This window comes from Papio anubis, chromosome 13, assembly GCF_008728515.1.
Source record: "Papio anubis isolate 15944 chromosome 13, Panubis1.0, whole genome shotgun sequence".
NCBI lineage: Eukaryota > Metazoa > Chordata > Mammalia > Primates > Cercopithecidae > Papio > Papio anubis.
In genome coordinates, this window is record NC_044988.1 from 40,443,933 (window position 1) to 40,459,866 (window position 15,934).

General features: G+C 35.2%; 1 pseudogene across 1 annotated transcript; it reads left to right on the forward strand.

The window, feature by feature from the left end:
* The first annotated feature begins 1,292 nt into the window (after window positions 1-1,292).
* Window positions 1,293-1,818, forward strand: LOC101019713 (annotated as a pseudogene). The gene has a single exon (XR_002517600.2). The product of XR_002517600.2 is annotated as a ubiquitin-40S ribosomal protein S27a pseudogene (transcript).
* The last annotated feature ends 14,116 nt before the right edge of the window (window positions 1,819-15,934 follow it).

Genomic DNA, 15,934 nt, shown 5'->3' on the forward strand with positions numbered 1-15,934 from the left:
GATTCCCCCAACCCTTTATTAGATAGCATTTCAAAATACCGTATATTTTATTTGTGTCACATAATATTTGCCTCCCTAATTTAAAAGCTAAAATCCATGACGTGGATTATTTTGCACCTTTCCTTTTTTACTTACATATTTCCAGTACCTATAATACAGTAGTCACTGAAGAAACAGTTTTGAATACATGAACATACACATGGATCAATTGCATATGGATAAAAGTTGTGGACAAAATCATCAGTCAAAATATTTATGAATTTTGCAAAATAAATAAAACATTATGAAAACCACTCCACAAAAACAAAAATGTTAACATTCTACATGCACAAGGAGTTCAAACAATTTTATGAAAAAAAATTAACTTATAATAAGTGGAGTAGAAAATGAATGAACAATATTCCTCAAAAAAAACAAATGAAAGAGGAAATAGAAAAATAAAGTTTTAATAAAAATATTAAAATAGGCCAGGCCCGATAGCTCACGCCTGTAATCCCACGACTTTGGGAGGCCAAGGCAGGTGGAACACCTGAAGTCAGAAGTTCGAGACCAGCCTGGCCAACATGGTGAAATCCCGTCTGTACTAAAACTACAAAAATTAGCCAGGCATGGTGGTGGGCATCGATAATCCCAGCTACTCGGGAGGCTGAGACAGGAGAATCGCTTAAACCTGGGAGGTGGAGTTTACAGTGAGCCGAGATAGCTCCACTGCACTCCAGCCTGGGCAACAGAGCAAGACTCAAACAATATATTAAAATAAAACAACAGTGTTTTCACCTATCTACTTTGCAAGAATCAAACAATAATGATAATATTCAATGTGACTAAGACTTCAGAAAGCCAATTAACTGTTTTCTACATTGGTTTATATATATTTTCTGGAGATCAATTGAAAAAGCAATTTCAGGCCGGGCGCGGTGGCTCAAGCCTGTAATCCCAGCACTTGGGGAGGCCGAGACGGGCGGATCACGAGGTCAGGAGATCGAGACCATGCTGGCTAACACGGTGAAACCCCGTCTCTACTAAAAAATACAAAAAATTAGCCGGGCGAGGTGGCGGGCGCCTGTGGTCCCAGCTACTTGGGAGGCTGAGGCGGGAGAATGGCGTGAACCCAGGAGGCGGAGCTTGCAGTGAGCTGAGATCCGGCCACTGCACTCCAGCCTGGGCGGCAGAGCGAGACTCCGTCTCAAAAAAAAAAAAAAAAAAAAAAAAAAAAAAGAAAAAAAAAGAAAAAGCAATTTCAAAATTTTAAAATACCAATTTTCTTTGAAGAAAAGCTGCAATTCACTTTTCGATCCGCCATCTGCGGTGGAGCCGCCACCAAAATGCAGATTTTCATGAAAACCCTTACGGAGAAGACCATCACCCTCGAGGCTGAACCCTCGGATACGATATAAAATGTAAAGGCCGAGATCCAGGATAAGGAAGGAATTCCTCCTGATCAGCAAAGACTGATCTTTGCTGGCAAGCAACTGGAAGATGGACGTACTTTGTCTGACTACAAATTCAAAAGGAGTCTACTCTTCATCTCGTGTTGAGACTTCGTGGTGGTGCTAAGAAAAGGAAGAAGAAGTCTTACACCACTCCCAAGAAGAATAAGCACAAGAGAAAGAAGGTTAAGCTGGCTGTCCTGAAATATTATAAGGTGGATGAAAATGGCAAAATTAGTCGCCTTCATCGAGAGTGCCCGTCTGATGAATGTGGTGCTGGGGTGTTTACGGCAAGCCACTTTGACAGACATTATTGTGGCAAATTTTGTCTGACTTATTGCTTCAACAAGCCAGAAGACAAGTAACTGTATGAGTTAATAAAATACATGAACTAACAAAAACAAAAAAAAAAAGAAAAGAAAAACTACAATATACACACAATGTGTGAAGGTTAATATAAAACATGATATAATTGTATTTTTTAACTGATAGACTTTATTCTTTTTTTTTTTTTTGAGACAGAGTCTCGCTCTGCCGCCCAGGCTGGAGTGCAGTGGCGTGATCTTGGCTCACTGCAAGCTCCGCCTCCCGGGTTTACGCCATTCTCCTGCCTCAGCCTCCCGAGTAGCTGGGACTACAGGCGCCCGCCACCTCGCCCGGCTAGTTTTTTTGTATTTTTTAGTAGAGACGGGGTTTCACCGTGTCAGCCAGGATGGTCTCGATCTCCTGACCTCGTGATCCGCCCGTCTCGGCCTCCCAAAGTGCTGGGATTACAGGTTTGAGCCACCGCGCCCGGCCGACTTTATTCTTTAGAGCAGTTTTAGGTTCACAGCAAAACAGAAAAGAAAGTATATAGAGTTCCCAAATCCTCCCCTATACTCTCACGAAACATCCACAACATGCAGTCTTCCCCGACACCAACATGTCATATCATTATGATACATTTGTTATAACCAGTGAACCAACATTAACACATTATCCACCAAAGTTCATAGTGCTCATTAGGGCTCACTCTTGGTTTTGCACGTTCTATGGGTTTTGACAGATATGTAATGGTATGTATTCTCCATTACAGCATCACACAGAATAATTCTTCATCTCTTTTTTCATCCGCTTTTTTTCCTCTCATCACCACTCCACTGTAAGTCCTGGGTACTGTCTCCATGGTTTTGCCTTTTTTGGAATGTCGTATTTTAAACCATATATAGAGCCTTTTCAGATTGGCTTCTTTCACTTATCAGTAGGTTTTTAAGATTTTTCCACATCCTAACTCATATTTTTCCAGCTCTAAATAATATTCCATTGTATGATTACACCACAGTTTATTTATCCATTTACATAATTAGAGATATCTTGGTTGCTTCCAAGTTTTAGTCATTATGAATAAAGCTGCTATATACAATTGTGTATGTTTTTGTTTGGACATATTTTCAATAAATTTGGATAAATAAGAAGGAATGAGTCTGCTGGTACAAGTATGTTTAGTTTTGTAAAAAACTGCCAAACCTTCTTCCAAAGTTGCAGCACCGTTTTGCATTCCCAGCAGCAATTAATATGAGTTCTTATTGTTCCATCCTCTTCAGTGTTTGGTGTCAATGTTTTGGATTTTGGCCATTCTAATTGGTGTGTAGTGCTCTGTTACTGCTGTTTTAATTTTTAATTCACTAATGACATACGCAGATAAACATATTTTCATATGCTTATTTGCCATTGTATGTTTTTGATGAAGCATCTCATTTTTTAACCATTTCTTAATTGGTTTGCTTTTGTTTTTTATTGTTGAGTTTTAAGAGTTTTCTAGGTATTTTTCATTTCGGTCTTTTACCAGATATGCATTTTACAATATTTTCTATTTTCTCCTGGTCAGTGGCTTGTCTGTCATTCTCTTAACAGTGTCTTTTGCAGGGCAGAAGTTTTTAATTTTAATAAAGTCAAACATCAATATTTATTATGGATCATGCTTTTTGCTTTGCATCTAAAAAGGTTGTTACCAAAACCAAGGTTATCTAGATCTTCTCCTATGCTCTAATATCTTTCAGGTGTTTTACAGTTTTAAATTTAACATTTAGTTCTATTATTAATTTTATGTTCTTTTTGCAAAAAACATATGATGTTTATCTAGATTTTTTTTTTTTTTTAAATATGTGGATGTCTGGTTATTTTAGCACCTTCTGTTAAAAAGTCTATCCTTTGACAGTTGAATTGCCATTGCTCTTTGTTAGAGTATCTGACTATGTTTGTGTGGGGTTGTTTTACAAGTTTTCTGTTCTGTTTGTCTATCCGTTCATCAATATGACAGTATCAATTACTGTAACTTTATGGTAAGTATCACAATTGAGCAGTATGAGTCCTCTGATTTTGTTTTTCTCCTTCGAAGGCATTTTTACTAGTTTTTGACTTTTATTGTAAACTTCAAAATCAGTTTGCTGATATCTACCATATAACTTACTGGGATTTTGGTTGAGATGGCAAGGAATTTATATATGTCAAGTTAGGAAAAACAGACATTTTAACAATATTGAGTCTTCTATCCTTCAAGACAGGTTATCTCCTCATTTTTTATTTAGATCCTATTTGATTTCTTTCTTCAGAGTTTTGTAGTTATCCTCATATAGATATGATAACATATTTTAGTAGATTTATACCTAAGTATTTCATTGTGAGGGTCCTAATGTAAATGGTATTCTGCTTTTTAATTTCAAATTCCAATTGTCTATTGCTGCTATATGGAAAAAGAATTGATTTTTAAATAATATTTATATTTTGAAAACTTGCTATAATTGTTTATCAGTCCCAAGAGGTTTCTGTTCTGGTTGAAGATTCTTTTGGATTTTATACATAAACAATCCTGTCACCTATGTACAACAACTATTTTATTTATTCTTTCCCAATTTGTATACTTTTTATTTCCTTGTCTTTTTGCTTTAGATAGTGTGATGTTGAAAATCGGTGGCAAGAACATGATATCCTTGCTCTGTTATTGATCTTAGAGGAAAATAGTTTTTCATCATAAATACGTTATCTCTATGTTTTTGTGTAGATTTTTCTAATTTGAGGAAGTTCCTCTCTATTTCTGGTTTGCTAAGAGCTTTTATCGTAAGTGAATATTATTTTTATGAAATGATTTTTCTTCATTTATTGAAATGTTCATGTGATTTTTTAAATTGATGAAACAGATTATATTAATCAATTTTCCAATGTTAAACCAGCCTCGTATGCCTGGAATAACATGACATTTATCATGCTTCGTACTCTCTGAGATTTCTGGATCTGTGTTTTGTTTGCTTGATTTTGTTTTGTCATTAATTTTGGAAAATCTCAGTCTTTAGTATTTCAAATATATCTCTGATTCTTCCTTTCTTTCTTCAAATTCTAGTATTTCCATTATGTGTATGTTACACATTTTGTAACTGTCCTCTGTCCTTGGATATCCTGATGTGTCTTTTTCACTTTTTTTCCTGTTTGCATTTTACTTTTGGAAGTTTCTACTGATATTTCTCTAAGTTCACTGATTCATTCCTCAGTCATGTCAAGTCCACAGATGAGCACATCAAAGGAATTTTTAAATTTCCATTCTAGTGTTTTTGGTTTCTAGCATTTCCTTTTGATTCTTTCTTAGAATTTTTGTCTCTGTGTTTATGTAACCTGACTGTTCTTTTAGTTGTCCAATTTTTATTTTAGCACATTTAGAATATTAATTACAGCTATTATAACTCCTAATGTGATTCCACAACCTCTCCCATATCTGAGTCTGGTTCTTATGCTTAAGTCTCTTCAAACTATGTTGAGGTTTTTATTTATTTGCTTGTTTGTATGTCTTGTCAATTTTTGTTGAAAGCTGGACATAGTACACTGAGTAAGAGGAATGACAGTAAATAGAACTTGACTATGACATTTTATGGTTATTTAACAAGGAGTTAGTCTATGTTTATTGTTTGCTATAACTTTAAGTGTCTGAAGCTTCATTTTTCCTGTTTTTGTCTCCCCTATTGGCCTTGGGTTTCCCTAGAGATTTATTCTTAAGTAAGGTCTGAGAAATACATTTCTGACAGTTGTATTCTCCTATTATGATATTCCTGTTATGATACAGGAGCCCAATTTATGTTGTGATAAGATTCTGGGAAAGAGGAAGTGTTCTATATTTCTGTGATTATGCTTCAGTCTTTTGGTGAATCTGTGCCCCTGGGTTTTGACCTTCATAATTGCTTCTCTGTTTCTACTCCCTCCTCCCTCTTCGAAGCTAGATAAGAAAAGCAGAAGAATATTGGAATTTGATACTTCCCTTCCCCCATGTGAATGCTGGAGGTGGCTAGGGTTGAGTATTTCTCTTTCACCAGGTTAATTAACTTCTGCTAAAACCCAAGGTAAATTAGGTTCAGGTAAAATTGCTTCCCTGGTAGTCAGTTTATTTCCCCCCAACTCAGTAAGGAGTACTAGAGGATTTTCCTCTGAATGACACCATAAAATCTTTATGGGGCTACTGGAGATAAAACTCATGAAAGTATGCCTTCTCTCCAAGACTGTGCCTCTCGGGAGTCTTAACTGTCAAGCTTGTTCATATGGAGCCTCTAGAAATGCATGAACTACATGTTAAGCTTTTCTACTCTGGTACTAGTTTCAGAGGAGAATATTGCTCCTAGGCTTCTGCTCCAGCAAGTTGTGATTCTTTGGGTCACCATCTTTCCAACGTAAGGAGCAGCAATTTGCTGTTGACCTCACATACTGATGGATCTAAGAAGAGTTGTTCATTTTCAGTTGGTTCATCTCTTTTCTTATTGTAAGGATGGGAGTTATGACTTCCAGGCCTCTTACAAGAAAAAATGAAAACAAGAATTTTATAGTTCTATTTTATTAATTTGTTTCATTATTATTACCTACAGATGACATATATATATATATATGATATATATATATGAGATATTCATAAGACATTGGAGTTAATTGTTTCTAGAAATGTGAAGGTGTGATATCAATATCAAAAGTAAATTGCATTTCAATATTTGAGCAAAAACAGTAAGTAAAATTTTTAAATAATTGCATTTAAAATTGTAGATGCAATAGAATAAAGAAGAATAAATTCAAACCCTATAAGCAGATCCCTTTAACTAGAAGAATGAGCAAAAATCTGATGCACGATGGAAAGAGATTTTAATTTTAACGTGGGCAATATTTTTGAGCCTGTTAAAGAAAATAAAGTACTATAGATATGTTGCCACAACTACTTCTATGAAGGAATAAAGCACAGCTTTCAGAAAAATAGTCATGTTTATGAAAGTGTATCATTAACTAAGTCATCTTTCATCATAATTGAATATCAACTTTTTTACTCTATTATAAGGATGGATAAAATTGATTATTATAAGTACACATATAAATTAGAACTTAAAAAGAGCAAAATAAAATGCAAATAGTGACTCTCAACAAGTCTGGTAAAATAATAAAATTATTATTGTACGTGTTTTAATTATTTAGGTGTTTTTTAAATAATTAATTAAATTATTTTTTAAAATAATTTAAAAAATTATTTTAATTATTGTACGTGTTTAAAGAATTTATTTTATTATTATTATTTTTTTTTTGAGACAGAGTGTTGCTCTGTCACCCAGGCTGGAGTGCAGTGGCCAGATCTCAGCTCACTGCAAGCTCCGCCTCCCGGGTTCACGCCATTCTCCTGCCTCAGCCTCCCAAGTAGCTGGGACTACAGGCGCCTGCCACCTCGCCCGGCTAGTTTTTTTTTTTTTGTATTTTTTAGTAGAGACGGGGTTTCACCGTGTTAGCCAGGATGGTCTCGATCTCCTGACCTCGTGATCCGCCCGTCTCGGCCTCCCAAAGTGCTGGGATTACAGGCTTGAGCCACCGCGCCCGGCCAAGAATTTAATAATTCTTTAAAAAATTATTTTAAAGAAAAAAGTGCATGCTCTTAAAAGATTAAAATATTGTTTAAAAATCTAAACTATATATAAACATTAGATAATTTACTCAGGCAATCAGGACTGGTACAAGTAAATAAAAAGTATATAATCATTCTTTTTAACAGCAAGACTAAAAATATACCATTTTTTTAATGCTGACAATTATACTAATGAAGATTAAGATATTAAATATTTTTTTTCGCCAGGCACTGTGGCTCACGCCTGTAATCCCAGCACTTTGGGAGGCCGAGGCGGGCAGATCACCTGAGGTCAGGAGTTCCAGACCAGCCTGACCAACATGGAGAAACCCTGTGTCTACTAAAAATACAAAATTAGCTAGGTGTGGTGACACATGTCTGCAATCCCAGCTACTTGGGAGGCTGAGGCAGAAGAATTGCTTGAACCCGGAGGTGGAGCTTGCAGTGGGCCGAGATTGCACCTCTGCATTCCAGCCTGGGCGACAGAGCGAGACTCGGTCAAAAAAAAAAAAAAAAAAAAAAAAAAAAATTAATCATGAAGATTGTAAAAACGAAGTAGTAAGCCTTTCTTGATTCTAAGAAACAATAAAACACAGGGCATAAAGAACGAATATAGGAATAAAGCCTTTAAAAAAAGATTTTAAGGTTTGATAAATTGTTATAAATTGGATTTCTTTTTCTATTTTACACTTATTACAACAGGCATACTTAGTGATTTTAAATTATCTCATTTTTTCCTATGGACTCAAATAAGAATATATATTATATATTACTCATATACACATAAACAGAGACACAGAAATGCAGAAAAGAAGAAAACTTAAGAGAAAAATATTTATATTGGTAAATTAAATTAACAGCAAAGCTATATCTTTTGTGAATACGTATGCACTCAAATGATATGTAAAATGTATACAGTATAAACAATTAAAATAAATTGACAGCCAGAAAATAATGATGGGTTGTCTGCACAATGTTTTCAGTCATTGACGAAGGAATAAAATGAAAAACACCCACACACACATATATATATATTCACACAGACATATTTAAATACACATTTTTACATACATAACTAATATCATTACATTCATTTCAAAAGAGCTCATAAAATTTCATGAATTAACCATTAAAATATTGAATCTGGAGCAATAATATATTTAAAGAAAAGTTAAAGCAAAATCGATATATTTGAAAGTAGCCAAAACCTTAGAACTGACTAATAGAATAGAAAATTTTCAGGTATATCTCAAAAACACTTAAACAAGAGAAAAACAAGGGGCAACACTAACAGTGTATAATTTGATCACAGTTACTCAGAATTAGCACCACTAATATACTTAACAGACTCCAAAATGCCCTAATGTATGGCAAATTTTTAGAAATATACGTTTATCTAAATTTGTCAAGAGGTGCAAAATATAAAGATAGCTATCCATGAATTAAGACGTCGGCCATATTTATTTTTCAAAATATGCTAATGGCTCAACTGGTTTAAGTGCAAGACATAGCATATTTCAGGGAGGACAAATAGTATCTGAGGGATTCAGCTGCAGAAAACAGAATTTATGCCAGCTATTTGTATGTGAATTATAAATTGCAATGTATTTTTAAAAATTGGTTGATTTATAGAAATACAGATTTGTTGAAAAACTAAAAAATGGAAGCTTGGCTGAGCTTTTAGGAAAAACTCTCAGAGTCACAGCAGATACCACAGTTTTCTGCCTTTATATATCAAGACAGTGTTTAATCAACTGCTATGCAGTATTGGTTCTAGTATTGTCCCTCTTTCACCATGATCTAAACTATGAAATGGGTGTTCTGCATTTTTCCCATACCTTTTATGAAGCTAGGAGGTTTTACTGAAGCATCTCTGATATAGCAGCAACAAGAAAATCTAAGGTCTTTTGGACCATACTGGCTAGCGGAATGGTCAACCATCAAATGATTGGTCTCTTCTCATGCTGCTTTATTTCTATGTTCCAAATTCCTTATATATTCTTCTTATTGGTGCAACCTGTACCACATCTGAAACTCTAAATCCAAGGCAGTCTAGAATATGTATTTTTCCATACAAAGGAAAGATTTCACAATCCAAAAAAAGAAAAAGTAAGTTGATATAGCTAATGACTGGCAAAATGATTATCAAACAGATCCAGAAAACCCTGCATAGGCTAAACACAGTTTTGAGAATTCCAAGAGACTATCATTTATGTGAGGTTTCATTTATCAACAGTTGTCGCATGATAAATTAAAACTGAATTTCAGAGGTATGTATTTATTATTTTATTTTAAAATACATTAAATAATTTATTAAATGTTAACATAGCACTTTTTCCCATGGAAAAATGTATATATTTTCCAAAAGGGAAAAATTGTAGTATGAATTTTGGCGTGCTTTTACATTTTTCAAATTTTCTTTCATCTGTATTTGAATAGAAGCAGTTGGGTTCTTCATATTTTCTTCTGTATTCAACCTATTATTCTCTTATGTTACTTTGTTTTAATACACACACACATGCACAAAAATTGGCCTAGCCCAGATAATGTCATTGGAAAGGAAGAACTTTGTGTAGTTCTGAAAAGTTCTCAGGCCATACTTTTCTCAGAATATATATATTTCTCTCTCTCTCTCTCTCTACATATGTATATGGTTATGTATACATATCTACATATGTGTATGTATATGTAGAAAGAGATAAATGAATATATATAAGAATGTATAGCTGTAAGAATTAATATTCTTAATTTATATATATTTACAAATTAAGCTATTTAAACTCTACTATATTTAAGTTGAAGATGAAATAATCTCAAAACATGTTTACAGAGGAAAAAAAAATTAACAACAAAACCTTTCTGATATAAAGCCTAGAAACAAATACCACATTAATTAAAGACCAATCTCAGTAATGAACAACACACACACATAAGTCCCAAATAAATTTTAAAAAGTTGATATAGTAGTGTCAAATAATTATATCTAATTAAACATGCAGATTTTAATACAAAGGCATAAAATATATTTAGCAGTAGGCAGTGTATTAATTAAATCCATTGCTCTTATATTTCAAAAGTATAAAATATAATCAAAAACAAATCACTGACATCGACATTAAAATTTATTGATAAAATTAAGAACATTATAACATTATAACAAAAAACACAAACCCTAATAATCGGCTATAATGCTTTGTATTTATTTACTAGTGAAATATTACAGGTATTCTCATCAATGTCAGAAAAATACTAAAATGATTTTACTTTTGATATAATGAGCAATAAGGATATATATATATAAGACATCTGAAAGAATATGCCATATATAAACAGTGTTACTCTCTGGTGTGAGATAATTTTAGAGATTCCTTTTTGCATATTCTGTTTATTTAAAATTAATATGTCTTATTTACATAGTAAAACATTTTTAAAGAAATTTAGGTAAAGGCTGCTTACACAAGAGACTTAACAAAATCAAGACTTAACCAAACCAGAAAGTGTAGATATAATTGATGGGGACTCATACAGCAGGGATATTCAGAAAAAGAGAATAAAGATGGCAAAATCATTTTCAGGCAAAATATGTTTTAAGAAAAAAATAGTACAGAAAGCCAAATGGTGTCTTTCATATAACTACATCTCATGAACAGCAACATTAGGTCTGTATCAGACATTAACTTTTGTGGGACAATAGCATAGACTGAAAACACACGTTCAGTGAAAATCACTTTCAAATAGAAGCAAAAATGACAAAAACACAAAGATAAGACTGAAAAATTATAAGACTTGCCATGAAGAAACCATGACATTGGTGGCCATTGCAGCTAGACCTCTGACCATTCCAGAGCTGGCTTAATACAATGAATAAAGACACAACAGTAATAAGAAACTTTACCACACTCTTAACAGTCTTTAAGATGTTTATTTATACTATTTATATTCACTATTGTGAATAGTGCCATATGTTTATTGTGGCACTATTCACAACAGCAAAGACTTGGAATCAACCCAAATGTCCATCAGTGATAGACTGGATTAAGAAAATGTGGCACATGTACACCATGGAATACTATGCAGCCATAAAAAAGGATGAGTTCGTGTCCTTTGTAGGGACATGGAAGCAGCTGGAAACCATCATTCTCAGCAAACTATCGCAAGAACAGAAAACCAAACACTGCATGTTCTCACTCATAAGTGAGAATTGAACAATGGGATCACTTAGATACAGAAAGGGGAACATCACACACCGGGGCCTATTGTGGGAAGCGGGGAGGAGGGAGGGATAGCATTAGGAGATATACCTAATGTAAATGATGAGTTAATGGGTGCAGTACACCAACATGGCACATGTATACATATGTAACAAACCTGTACGTTGTGCACATGTACCCTAGAACTTAAAGTATAATAAAAAAAAGAAAATCTGAAGTTGCTGTAAAGCAGACATAGACATTTTGAATCATATTAAAATATTGAGCATGTATTTTATATGCTAATTTTTATCATATAGTATGTTATAGATAATATAAAATCAATGCTGCATAACTATTATTTCCAAAATAAAATAAATGATCACATTGTAAATCCTTAAGATGAAATTAAATATTAGAATAGTCTTTAAAATGTGCATAATTTCAGAAGTATGTATAAGAATATAATTCTCATCTTATAACTCAACTTTATTATTTTGAACCTCCATTCTAACAATATGGTTAAAATATAACCTTTTCAATATTTAATGACCACCTAGTATGCATTTTACAGTATGGGTTGTTTCCCATTTAAAATATGGACATATTTAATCTCCAAAGACACAAATCATGCAAATAATAAATCAGATGCTATAGTATTACCATATTGTGAATTTCAAAATACCATGGAATATAAATCTGTAAATAACAAACTTATACTATTCACCCAAACCCTAATAGTGATCCTTCATAATCATATTTCAAATTTTATCTACTTTACACTACAATATGATTTCTTTTTGCTGTAATATATGAATTTTTTAAGTTAGATTACTGAATAGTATTATGTTAATTTTCCATAATCAAACAATTCACATCACGAATATTAGATAATTTACTGATCATGCCCTTTCATTGCATGTAACTGAAATTTACATTGTGGTTTTCATTTGCATTTCCCTGATGATTGGTGATGTTGAACGTTCTTTCCTAAAACACAACATTTATCCACTGTTGGTGGGAATGTAAATTAGTACAACCTCTATGGAAAACATTATGGAGATTTCTCAAATAAATAAAAGTAGATCTACCATTGGATCCAGAAATCTTTTTACTAGGTATCTAATCAAAGAAAAATAAGTTATTAATTCTATCAAAAGACACCTGCATGCATGTTTATTGCAGTAAAATTCACAGTTGCAAGATATTGAATCAAGCTAAGTGTCCATCAACTGAAGAATGGATAAAGAATACATGATAGATATCACATTTTCATCTGTATAATCTCCCAGGGAATACCACTCAACCATTAAGAAAGAATGAAATAATATCTCTTGCAGCAGCTTGGATGAAACCAGAGGCCATTATTCTAAGTGAAGTAACTCAGGAATAAAAAATCAAATACCACAAAGACAGAGATACTGAGTGGTATAATGGACATTGGAGAATCAGAAGTGGGGAGGGCAGGGAATCAAAAATTAGCTATTCAGCACAATGTACACTATTTGGGTGATGGGTACACTTTTAGTGTGGCTTTTAGCCCCAAATTTACCACAATACAATTTAACCATGTAACCAAAAATCACTTGTACTTCTAAAGCTAATGAAATTTAAAAAATAAATAAATTTACAAATAGATACAAAGTGAGATTTTTAAAGAGATGGTAATTTTTACACAATGTTTATTGGGATCAGATATTTAAGTCTTTATTTAATATGTTATTTATCTATTAAAAATGAGATAGTCCCTTATTGTAAATATGGGAGAATGGCAATGAAAGAATTTAAATAAAAAGTCCAATTGCCATGGAATGTATAAAAGATGAACTTACCTTTATGAAATATACAGGTGAACAACCTGTGTGTAAGTTTATATTAAAGGAAGTTGTGTAATGATTCCCACCAATCTTAAGGTGAAGTATCTCTTTATCCTCCCACTGCTGAATCACAGGAGATTAACTTTTTCTCCAAGTCTCTAACTATGTGCTGAGTAAGGTTATAGAAAAATTATTTCTCTTTATATAACATGTTCCATAAAATTAATCAAGAATTATCATTATACTCCAGGAAGGTTTGCAGATAAGCAGGTCATCAATCTAGACCAACTGAGATTAAATACATGCTATGCAGCCTATGCTCATAAACCTGGGTCAAAATATTTATAATGAATATTTTTATATACTTATTTTACAGCAGCTATATAGTATGAAAATCACCAACATAAAAATAATTAAACTGAATATTTGTAAAACCGGGGAGGAATTGCATTGATCTAAGACAACTATGTTCTAATTACTGTATAAGTTTTCTCATGTTGTTGTGTCATGTTAATAATTCTCTTACACATTTTGTCTAGTATAATTGGTACTTATAAATAAATCTGAACTGAGTGATTTATAACCATATTAAATTTTTAATTTCTTCAGAAAGAATGTGAAGATTATGGAAATGTATTTATGATCACAAACTGAGTGATGAGACCAGAGAACACACTTTTACATGTATTATAAAAAAGCCTTTATTAAGAGACTATATGCATAGACTTCTTTACCCACTTACGATGTAGAAAGCTGCAAAGAAGATCACATTTATCCTAACATTGACAAAAAACTGTATAAACTACAAAATCATGACTTTGTCCAGTACAAACTATAAAATCCTAACTTTGTCAGTTAGGAGTAGCCAATCAAACTCATTATACTCCTTAGTCAAACTAACTGCACTGGAGAATGTTGGGGAAGAAAAGGGTAAATTTAGGGCTTGAATTTCACATGTCAAGTGCTAAATAAGTGACCTGAAAGTTTCTATGTATGGCCTGAAAGAAATCCTTACCTTCTATAGCCACAGCATGAAGATTTCTGAAAACCAGACCCCAGTCTCATCCCAATAGTGGCCACTACAGCACAAATTGAATTCCCAACATCATAGGGTGTTCACAGAAGCAGTGGCCAGTCTGGAGTCATTGTCATGAGGCCAGCTGCAGTAGGGGAGGCATGGCTGGGGCTGCACACGCCATGGAGCTGGTGCAAGCCAGAAACAGGTGAAAGCCCCACCCCCTTCCATGGTGGAGGGGTGGGAGCCCTGCCCTCCTGGGTGCAGCTGCAGTGGCTTAGCTGCAGTTGCAGGCCTGGGCACTCTCAGGGACCCTCCTGCCACCTCAGGATCAGAAGTGCCTATTCCCGTTACCTGGTTTCTTCCTGCTCCTGGCACTTGCTGTGGTTTCAGAGAAAAATTGTTGTGGCCGAGCCTGAGTGCTGTCACAAGCTGGCCAGTGTGCCCATGCTCGGGGTAACGCTGACACGTAAGTTCCTTGCCACCTCAGTCCCCTCTAGACTTTCGGCACTGATGAGCAAGGAGGGAGGTCAAGCAGGGGCTAAGAATGGTGTGGCACAGGCTTGCTGGTGACCCTCGGCATGAACAGCCTGGGTGCTCTGGGCACCATGGATGGCAGTATAATGGCTGCAGGAAGCAGACAGGCGCCTGGGCAGAAAGGAGTTGGTCCCCAGTAAAACCCCACCTTCAGGCTGGGGACAGCCTAAGGCCTGGGGGCTGTGCTGCCAGTTCTGTGGACCAGAATGAGAACTTCTGGTACTTTCTCTGGGCCTACAGATGGCCACCCATGGACCAATGACCATGCACTTCCTCCCCTCTGAAGCCCATAAAAACTCCAGACTCAGCTAGGTGAGGAAAGAACCTACCCACTGTGGATCTCGTCTGAGCTGTGGAAAGAAGCTACCCACTGTGGATCTCCTCTGAGCTGTTCTGTCACTCAATAAAGCATGTCTTTGCCTTGCTTACCCTCCACTTGTTCACATACCTCATTCTTCCTGGATGCGGGACAAGAACTTAGGACCTACCGAATGGTGGGGCTGGAAGAGCTGTAACACAAACAGGGCTAAAACATGCCCCTTGCTCACCATGTTACAGGCAACAAGAAAGATAGAAGAGAGAAGGAAAGAAGATCTGAGGCCCTCAGGAGAGCTCAAACCTAGGAGCTCCCCAAGCCAGGACTGTGATACCCTCTTTGGGGCTCTGCAGTTCCCAGTGTCTTCAAATTTCTTGGCGTCACTGTGTTCCCCAGTGCCAACTGTGAAATGTGCTTGAGAGATACCTGGTCCAGCCTCAGCCTCATAGGAAGCTGGCGCCCATGCTGGTGTTTGTTGCTGCCCACCCTGAACAGCCAGCATGCCTGGCTATGTGCTTGCTCACTTACACACCCCTCACCTCACCGTTCCATGCCTGGCTCTCCATTGGCATGCATGGGATCCAGGCCAGTAACATGAGCTGAGTGCAGCCTGCCAGGCCGAGTGGGTGGAATGAGCCCAGTAGGCCCAATCAAAGCTTTGGCAAAGGTGCAACCAGCCACAGAGCTTTCCAGCCTGAAAAGGGGCACCCTAAGAATCCTGTGACAGTGTGTTTTATTA